The sequence below is a fragment of the Trachypithecus francoisi genome, unplaced genomic scaffold, assembly GCF_009764315.1.
Source record: "Trachypithecus francoisi isolate TF-2019V2 unplaced genomic scaffold, Tfra_2.0 Lachesis_group8, whole genome shotgun sequence".
Lineage (NCBI taxonomy): Eukaryota > Metazoa > Chordata > Mammalia > Primates > Cercopithecidae > Trachypithecus > Trachypithecus francoisi.
In genome coordinates, this window is record NW_022681473.1 from 27798167 (window position 1) to 27809642 (window position 11476).

Below are 11476 nucleotides of genomic sequence, written 5' to 3' on the forward strand. Positions count from 1 at the left end.
TTGGTAGTAAAACCTGACCTCAACTGAAATTCTTTTGTGGCAAAACCTGACCTGGACTGGTGTGAGGCTATTCATGGTCTTTGTATAAACCACTCACTGTAAATATTTACACATTCCACTAAGAACTATTCATGTGTTTGATTATGAGATGTTTCTTTAGACCCACTGATGGTATCACACCCAGCATACGTATTATATTACTTTTATAACAGTTGAATGTTTTTAAATTGCTAAATACACCTTCCTCTAAGAGTTTCAGAGAAGAGACTTGGGACCTGGGTTATTGAAATAACTTTTAATTTTCTTTTTATAAAGTAGTCATCTTTTCAGAATTGGAAGTCAAGAATATCCATTTGACTGCTCGTACAGTCATGAATATTATCTGGTACTTACTCTTCAGTGATGAATAGCAAACAAATTCAATGTCAGAGTCAATAAACCTTAATTGAGTGCCTACTATATGTAAGAACCTTTGCTCTGTGTTCTTGTATTCATTCCCTTATCTGATCTGTAGTCCTTGTCTGAGTAAGGTATCCTTAAACCACATTATTAAGAATAAGAAATTGAGGCTCAGTGAGGTTTTGTGATTGGTCCAGGATCATGCAGCCGGTAACAAACATAGTTTGACTTCAAAGCTAGGTCACCTAATGATAATTTTCCAGATCATTAAGGAAGTGAGCCCAAAATTAGATCATGTTCACAATAGCGAGAAATGCCAGAGGCAGGGGCATGTGGATTTCTGTGTTCTGCCTTCTCTAAATCTCTGTCTAGTCATGAACCCTCATGTTCTACCATGCTATATGTGGACATCTTCCCTTTAAATACAACCACTTAACCTCCAATCTCCACTTCTCTCACTTCTGGTCAAATATCTTAGAGTAAGGGAATAGTACTGCCTTGACACTAATGGCAGTCCAAGAATTTCATGAAACTTGTGTACCCTGCCATTGGCCACTCTCACTGCCTTCTCACTTTAAGGAATTTTAAAATTCAAATGACAAACCTGCTAATGTACTTAGACATAGCAATCAAACAAGACCATGGCCCATTAAGCTTCAAAACCCTCTGCATAAACCCACTGTTCCTGCTAGGGTCTGAATGTTTGTGTCCCCCAAAACTCATATATTGAAATCCTACCCCCCCAAGATGATGGTGTTAGGACATGGAGTCTTCTAGGAGATGATTAGGTCATGAGGATGAAGCCCTCATGAATAGGATTAGTGATAAAAGAGGCTTCAGAAAGCTGCCTTGCCCCTTCAACTATGTGAGGACACAGCAAGAAGGTGCCATCTGTGAGAAAGCAGTCCCTCGCCAGACACTAAATCTGCTGGTGCCTTGATCTTGGACTTCCCAGCCCCCACAACTGTGAAAAGTAAGTTTCTGTTGCTTATAAGCAACCCAGTTTATAGTGTTTTGTTATAACAGCCCAAGTGCTAGCATGCTCATGCTCACACGCACACTCTTTCTTTCTCTCCTTTTCTCTCTGCGATGACAACAAAAGTGAGAAGTCGGCCATCTGCGAGTCAAGAAGAAGAGCCTTCACCAGAACCCAACCATGCTCACACCCTGATCTCAGCCATCTAGCCTTCAGAACTGTGAGAAAATACATTTCTGTTCTTCAAACCACATCATAGTCTATGGTATTTTGTTACGACAGTCAGAGCAGACTCGACATCTGGGATGCTGAAAGACGGCTGAAATATGTCACTAAAATGTACCGCTGCAGTCTAACTGAAACTTTGTAACTCCTTAATCAGAATCTCCCTTTTTCCCATCCCTCCTCCACATCAGCCTCTGGTAACCACATTTCTACTCTCTATTTATATGAAATAGACCTCTTAATACTTCTATAAAAAAGTATATTTTTTATACTTTTATACTTTTTATATGGAAATCATACAGTATTTGTCTTCCTGTGCCTGGCTTACTTCACTTATAAATTTTAGTGATCTATTGTACTGCATGGTCACAGTTAATAATAATGTGTTATATATTTCAAAATTGCTAAATACTAGATTTTTAATGTTCTTACCACAAAAACATTGGTGAGGTGATGGATATGTTAATTGGCTTGACTTGGTCTTTCTATAGTGTACAATTGGGCAAAATATCACATTGTACCCTTTCAATACATATAATTATTATTTACCAATCTAAATAAGTTGTTAATAAGAATGAAATGTGTTTGTTTCATTAGAATTCCTTAGGTACCTTACAAACACTAAGAAATATTCCATGAATATATGACTTTCTGAAATAAAAACAATTATTAAAACAGTAATCATCACTGAGTGCCTATAATATACCGTGTAAGTCATATTATCTCTGATTTCCACCATACCTATGTGTTTCATTCTTGTGATTCTTTGAGTCCAGATGCTTTAGAAAGCTGTCCAGTAGTGAAAAGCAGCTTGTCAGCAGTAGGAAAGGGATTCAAGCCCAGGTTGGTTTGAATTCAAACCCTATGTTCTCTACTCCTATCAATTTTGCCTTTCCCTAAAAAGAAAGAGCACACACAAGAGGTTTTAACAGAAGTCATAGGCAGCCTTTACTGTCGGCATAGAGAAAGCTGCTCACCTGACATGATAAAACAATTGACTCAGCTCAAAATATCTCCCACTACTCATGTCAAAAATCCCAGTCACAAATTCACTCATTACATTGAGCTTTGACCATTCCTAACATCTCTTTTAACTTTCTTCATCGAGAAAGAATAAATGAAACCCCAGACAGGTGAGGTCCAATGTGTTTGTCTGTTCTGTTCAACTAACAAATACTAAACACCTATTATATACAAGGGACAGCATTAAACTTGCCAGGAATGTAAAGAATCATAAGACACTCTTCTGTGGTCCCTTACAATACAGAGCTGTCAGTTATTGAGAGAAGGAAGCTGGCACTTACAATGTTTAAATGTACAAAGTACTTTCAAGTAAATTACACACCAAAAAAGCTAGCATTGACAAGTGCTTAAGAAAATGTCCCCCATCTATCAGGACTCCCTACAAATGTGATACATACAGTTAGTTTTTATTATTTGAACTTGTTGCCACATGCATGCTCTATTTTTAAAAAATTAAGAGTAAAAGAAACAAGTTAATTGGAACTAAATCTGAATTGAATCTCAATGTCTCTCAGTTGATATGCTGATTTCAATACAAAATGTTTCTAATTTGGCCGGGCGCGGTGGCTCAAGCCTGTAATCCCAGCACTTTGGGAGGCCGAGACGGGCGGATCACGAGGTCAGCAGATCGAGACCATCCTGGCTAACACGGTGAAACCCCATCTCTACTAAAAATACAAAAACTAGCCGGGCGAAGTGGCGGGCGCCTGTAGTCCCAGCTACTCGGGAGGCTGAGGCAGGAGAATGGTGTAAACCCGGGAGGCGGAGCTTGCAGTGAGCTGAGATCCGGCCACTGCACTCCAGTCCAGGCGACAGAGCGAGACTCCGCCTCAAAAAAAAAAAAAAAAAGTTTCTAATTTTCTTTTACTTTGACCAATACCTACCAAGAAGACAGAACTTTGTATTTTCTCCTCATCATGCATTTATTCATTTAATTCCATATTCTCCAACTCTTTATGAGATCTTTATGGACCATGTGAGGCCCTATACTAGGCACATGGTACTATTCAAGGATATTTCAAATAAATAATATAACAGATTTACAAACAATGGTTATGAGTTTACCCAATAGAAGGAAGAGTCATATATAGTTAGAATGCAATCAGGCTACTCTTCCAGCCTATCTGTCTAGGCAGATTGGCACCTTAGTGACCCCACCCAGAGCATGCCAGCACATGACTACAGCATATGGAGCCAAAATAATAGCAAGAAATCACATGTCACCCAACATCCCTGGCTCTCCTTATACAGTTAGCTAGAAGAAACAGGCTTAGGTATGCAGTAAACTAAATAAGTTAAGATGACAATGGAAGAGATGCTCTGGGTGCACTGTTAAGACAATGTTCCCTCTGGGAGCTGAAGGAGGTGGAGATGGCTGTAGGCTGATGCAGGCAGGCAGAGACGTTTCCCATTACGAACCAGACACCCAGGTTCACACAGGCATTTTCTTCTCTAACAGGAGGAGCAAGAGCGCTAAGATTCAGTTTTCATCTTTCCCTAGTGCTATTCTCCTGACACTTATTATAAGTCAAGCAGCAATATAGCACTGTCCTCAAGGGAGAATATTCTCTCATTTTGACTGTCATGTCAGAGAGAAGGCAGAGGAAGGAGGTTATTTGTTCTTGGTGTAAATTTCTTTTCACTTCCTTTATGGCCAAGTCAGAAAAGAGCAAGGCCATAGAACTTGCAAGTGGGCACAGCTGGTGAAAGGATTCCGTGTTTTCTACGCACACACTCCACTACCTAGCAATTAATTTCTAAATCCATCATTTAATTATTAGCCCTAAAGGACACTGAAAATGAACACCACTGCAGCATTTACATATTTAATCGGATTAGACCGCTGACTTTCAGATCCTGGCAATTAACTGGCCTCCATGTCCCTTTTTCAATACTTAAATGACTTCTCTCTTATATTGGGGTACCTGTGTTCACTCTGTGATATTTTATGTTGAAAAAATAATTGTGCTATTTCTGTATCATTATATGTGTAGGCTATTGCAAACAAACTTACCTCTTGCTGTCCTAAATAATAATGACTTCATGAAGAAACTGTGCAAGGTTCTAGCTAATGAGATATATGCTTACAACTACAACATCCTATTTTCCCTTTAAATAGGAAATCAATTAAGTGAAATCAGATGAACCAGGTTTCTTTCCATTTACGTAAGGTCAATAAAGAAGGCATCCTTCCAAAAGAATATAGTTTTCGCTTCTCTATTGGCTAATGAAGCCAACATGTCACACAATCCTCAAATCTAGTTCTATATTTCCAGATATTATCTAAAAAGATCTATGAGTTTTAACTTGAACAGGCTAAATTCGAGACTCAAAGCAACATTGACAACAAAGTAAAGCAGGCTTAGTGTACTCTTATTGTGAAATAGCGTGCTATTGGCAAAGTCTCCAAATCTTTCTGGAATGATCTCAAATGGGACCATTTGGGAACCAGAAGAGATCAGGAATGTGCATAAAGTAGGTTGTTCCCTTATTGATGAATTAAAAAATGTAACAGGCAGAAAGACAGTATGGAATGGTTTAAGAGGACAGGCTCTATAGTGGGTGAGAGCTGGCTGCGTGTCTCAGAAGTGTCATATTAAGTCCACATGTATGACCTCAAGCAGGGTATTAATGTCCCCTTAACGACAGGTACATCATCTCTAAAATAGGAATAATAATGGCATCCACCCTAGAGGGTGGCCAGGAGGATTAAGTGAGAAAGGGCAAGTAATAAATTTAGCCCAGTGACTGGTATATAGTAAGACACAATGTAACTTCAGTGGTTATTTTAATACTTCATTGATAGGCTATGTCTTCCACTGACCTAGGCCTGAAATGACTGTGGTCCTTATTAAATTTTAAAACTCTCTGACTTTGTAAAATCTCAGAAGGCAAGGATGGTAGCAATGGTTTTAGTACCAGCTCAACACACAAAAACTGTGTGATCTGGAACTCAGTCTAATTCTATTATAAAATACATAAGCTGATTCCCACATTTAAAAAATTAATATTACTAACTAGGCCATTTTCATTCATTCTTATCTAATCTACAATGGTGAGATTTTGAAAAAATACATTTGAGGGGATAGGTAAGACCTGGAACTTGGGGTAACTGTCACAGTTCTCCAGAATGCCACTGATCAAGTCTTTCAACCTGGAGCCAGTGGGAACTACTTCAGTAAAGAACAAGGCATGTGTAAGTTTCCAACTGTATTCATTTCACTTAACAAGCATGTGTTGAGGGCTACTTTATGCCAGGAGCTGGAATTTTTTTTGTTTTGTTTTTTTCTTCTGAAGCTCCAACAGGTTCAACCCCATGCTAATGAAGCAGAAGAAATTATCTGGATACTTCTCAAAAATCTCAAGTGCCAAGTTTCTGTTGCCCTCAGCAGCTGCAGCAAATTAGAGCAGAAAGATAGGCTTTCAAGGAAAGGTTTGTAAGCTCAAAAAAAAAAAAAAAATCTCTTTTTAAAGAAAATTACTTTTCTGAATTTTAAAGAAATCCATGCTTATATTTAAATTTTTCAGACAATACAGAAAGGTGTAAGTAAGAAATAAGTCTCCCATTGTCTCTCCACCCAAAGATCATTACTGATAGTCTACACATTTTTATAAGCAAATGTATATAGATACATATATAAGTATAAACTGCTTTGCAAGATGATTTTTTCACTAAATATATAATTATGTCTTTCCATATCAACATACGGGTTTAAATGTGCGTTATCACTTTTAATGGTTTCATTGTTTTCCTCTGTATGGAAGTGCTGTGTTACATTTGACCAAACTTTCTCTCTGGACATTTAAGTTGTTTGCACTTTTTTTTTCATGGATTCATTTAATTACTCAACAGCTAAGTATAGAGTACCTGCAATGTGTCTGGAAATATCTCAGGTTGAGAAAATACAGCCATGGGAAAGAGAGGCAAAATTTCTGTCCTCATCAACCTTACCATCTGGAGGGGAAGACAGTAATAAAATAAATCAAGATAAAGAGACAAAGACAGAAGAGAGATGACTATGTTTGATAGTCAGGAGATAAATATATTTTATACATGCTTCTTTGTGCATTTGTCCAGTTACTGAAATTGGAATGTCTTTTTTATTATTAAATTATGACTAATTTTTCTACTCTGTAGTTGATAATCTGGACAAAATAATCCTGACAAGTATACAATGTCTTCCAGGTGAGCTGTCATTGTCCACGCCCTAAAAACCTCTCTGGATCAGGTTGTCAGGTTGCAATAAGAGGAAATGAGTTTTCCTCAACCTCTGGCTCCTTGCTGCCTACTGAAATGTCAGTCTTTCAATCCTCAGCCAGATGTGTCCCCACTCATTCTAAGTGGAAACCCAGAGTGTTTTCACAGGCATTTCTCTTTTCCAAATAAAAGATTACATGAGCAGCTAACATACTGTCTCTTACCCAAACACCTACTACTATTAATGAGTTGTGGTCGTGGTTGTGGTTCATACTTGATAGCCATCCACCTCACTGTCCTTGTGAAGTATTTGGTTTTCTTTTATTACTAGTGGTGCAAACTGGAGTGCTTACTCTTCTTCATCAGCCCAGTCAGGTATCTGAAAAACCAAGCTGCTCTGGATTTTGTGTGTTGTCAGAATCTACAGTGAATTCAAGGATGAATAGAGTAATGCTGGAGATCAGCAAGAACATGAAGAAAAATCTTCTCTGTTAGCCTGGATCTGACAGTTCTATAATAAACTGTCACTGTCTGCTGCTTCAAAGGTGCTATCAACTAGCAGAAAGGGCAGACAGACCTTTAAACATCACCAAAAACCCATGTACAAGTGATGCAACCAAACAGCTAATATTTACTGAGTGTCACTTATGTACTAGGCATAGTTCCAAATGCCTTATGTATAGTAATTTATAACATATCTTTGGGGTAGGCACTATTATTACCCTCTTTTTAGAGAAAAGGAAACTAGGGGCACAAAGAAGTTATTTGCCCATAAGTGAAGAGAGTCATCAGTTCCAGCAATTTGCCTCCAGAGCTGGTACTCTTAAATACTGCAGCACAAGCTCACACACACACACATCACACATCACTCATACAAGGAACAGACCACACCACACACACATCACACATCACTCATTCAAGGAACGGACCACACCACAGACATGTATCATATATATACACATACACATATATATATGTGTGTGTGTGTGTGTGTGATCTGCTTCTATGTGTATATACAGGACGTATATATATACCACATACCACCACATATCACATAAATACCACACAAATATACACCACATACACACACCACACACACTTAATCAAACACTCATCCATACATTCTCTATCCATCCTCAAATTGAGCCAATTGCTAAGTAGTAAACACAAAAGGTGAACTACTTATGAAAAAATTTCAAGATATGCTAAGTCCATTCCTTCTGGAAGGTAGAGGTGGGAGAATAGATCCTTCAAAGGTATATTAGTCCATTTTCACACTGCTATGAAGAAATACCCAAGACTGGGTAATTTATAAAGAAAAAGAAGTTTAATGGACTCACAATTCCACACGGCTGGGTAGGCCTCACAATCACGGCAGAGGCAAACGAAAAACAAAGGCACTTCTTACGTGGTGGCAGGCAAGGGAGCATGTGCAGGGGAACTGCCCTTTATAAAACCATCAGATCTCATGAGACTTCCTCACTATCACAAGAACAGAATGGGAAAACTCACCCCCATGATTCCATTACCTCCCGCCAGGTCCCTCCCATGACATGTGGGAATTATGGGAGCTACAATTCAGGATGAGATTTGGGTGGGGACACAGCCAAACCATATTAACAGGGTTGGCTTGAGAGTTATATGTGATATATGGGCAAAGGTTTGGTGACACAAAGTTGCTCTACAAACGTGTTATTCTGCAGCTTAAAGATCTCAGATGAGCTTTGCGCTCAGGAGGATAAGTTGCAACCACATCCCTCACTCAGGTGTCTAACAGTTCGCAGCAAGTCACAGAGCATGTGTCTGAAATTGAAAAGACAGCCCTAACTTTTCAGGCTGCCATTCAAAGCATTCAGTTACTACACATCTCTGGGACTTTCCCATATGAATGCTCCTCTCTGGCACACTGAATGGGTCTTTTTCCTTTGCACACTCCTGCCTGTGCTAGATATGATCCCTTCTTTTTTTCCTACCAAAACCCAAACCATCCACCCTGGCCTAGTTCCGTTTTTCCAGTATCATGAAGTTTCCTGTGACCCTTTCATCCCCTGCAAACCTCTCCATCTTCTAAATGTCTACAGCATGCGTTAACTGTATCACCAGTGTGGCATTTTGATTATTAGCTATGTCCTAAGATTGAAATGCTGTATTGTATTCTAGTTGCCCAGAGACCCTTTTCCCATTTATTATTCAACGACTTCCATTGCTTTAGAGGGATGGCAAAACAGCAATTATTGACTTCAAGGTTCAAAATTGAATTTTGAAACTTAGAAACAAATGGACTCTTAAAAGAAAGGTGCTTTTGATTTGTGAGACCCTAGCTTTTTTAAAGAGAAAGGCTTTGCTGTGTTCTAAAAGTTTGCCTTTAGCTATTAAGAACTAAGACCCAGAAGACATATAAAGTTTATTTCATAAACATAGTTTCAGGATACTTTCATAATGACCTAAAAGCAAGTTTTCCCATACAAAATAAGGTGAATTGAATGACTGAGAAAGGAGAAAAAACAGAGAGGAGAAGTGATAGCTCAAATAGCAGGGTAGTGTTGTTATTCCCTGCAATCTTCAGCCTGAGTCTTGGAAAAACTCCAGAGAGGCTTCAGGGACTATAGAGTAGGTGTGTCTCACTTTCCAGAAGCAGAAACCTTGTCGATGTCTCCACACACACAAAGTATTAGACCATTAACATCAAAACGGTAGTGCAGCAGTTCTACCATGAGAAGGATTCGAATCTTCCTTATAAGTCTACTAAGATACCAGAGGCCCATCCTATGTAGCCTAACTTAGTTGATTTCTCATGCACACCTCTCAATAAATCAGCTTTGCAAGAAATACATCATTTACGTTCAAATGAGAAACGTTCATTTAGATAATTTCATCTATTTTCCTCAAGCTGGCATATGTGTATAGACAGCCTAAAATGTATTTGGCTGTACATTATAATGTATACATGATTAATCATACTGCATTGGGTTACGTAAAGTTAATTATTTGTGGTTTATAGTTGAAGGATGGATTTTTGCCAACTTATGAATGATTTGGCATAATTTGCCCATGACTGAATGGAATTAGCCATTTGTCTAAATTTGCATACTTTGCAGATTTGCTAGTTGGAAGTATTTTTTTATTTCACTTATATTATTCTTCTATTTCTTATACTCTTTTTCAAAGAATCACTTCATACATCTATATTGATCTCTGATATTGCAAATAAAGCTTTTTCCACAGGCTAGGAATTGTGGCAGTCTTAGGTCTCAAGGCAGGGACCAGGAAGAAATTGATTTTTTTTAAAAAGTCTTTAAGTGTTTATGCATTGACATTCTTGCAAAGGACTAACAGCCCTTTCTAGAGTCTTACTCTTATATATTATAATAAGTTTGGTTACTTGGTTTTTTAGATCACATAAATCCAGAACTCAGAAGTTAGAAGTTTAAGGGAGACTAGAAGAAGGACACACATTGATGCAGTAGGGACAGCTGATAAAATGAAAATTCTGGCAGAGGTTCTACATCTTGGCAATAATGTAATAGTTGCTAAGTGGTCCTGTATCCTAAGTCTGGTACAGGACCACCTAAGAGTACTGGCTAGGTAATTGTAAATTCAGCTGGCAGAAGCCCAGCATTCTCCTGGAGAGCATTTTAGAGTTGATGGGGAATGGCTTTGAGAGAGAGGATTTCTTGGGAGAGAGCTGTCACTGCCCTGTGCGTTTCCAGACCCAGTGGTGGAAGAAGGGGAAAGATCTCTTTTTCACCTTCAATCAAATTAGAGAGGCTACAGAGCTTGCTATTTGTCACTGAGACTTTGCTATCTGTGATGATGGATATAATTCTTCTGCAGTATGGTGGCCACTAGCCCACATGTGACTACTGAGCACTTAGAATACGGCTAGTGCCGCTAAGGAACTGAGTTTATAATTTCATTTTATTTTTATTAATCTACATTTAACTTTAAATGGCCACACATGACTACAGTATACTTTATTGAAAAGCACAGTTCTAGTGTATTATTTATGAATATTTATAAGAATAATAGCTAATACATATCAATCATGTACAATGTACCAAATATTAACAGGAAACCCTTTCCTTCTGTCGTTTTTATCCTTCCTACAGCCACTTGACATAAGCACTGTCATTATCTTGATTTTATCCATTAGGAAACCAAGGCACACAGAGATTAAGGGACAGATTTAGAACCTAGAAGATTAAAGTCTAGAACCTTTGCTTTTAAACATTGCTCTCTCTTTCGTAGACACCTCCCTTTGATTCCCTGCCCCTTGCTCATTCCTCCTGTTAATGAGAAACAGTAGCAGGCACCGTCTCCAAAGACTTCATTTGTAACTTTTCTAATGTATTTGCTTTCAGTTACACAAACTTCTAATCTTTCTCAACTACTTTGGTATATATACGTGTATTTTTATACGGCACCTGTGAGGCAGAATAATTCCATTTGTCTTATTTTGTAATCATCTTTGTTGAATAGTAAGTTGATTCTCTGAAGATGAAAAGATTTTTATCCTTGAAATGTATGTTTGGGAGGTCCCTGAGTACCCTCATATGTTTGATATTCAGAAACCTGAGAATACATTATCACCTCTACCTTGGAAAAATTTCATTTGGTCCATAATGAGAGTGAGGCTTGGGGGTTTTTTGACATTC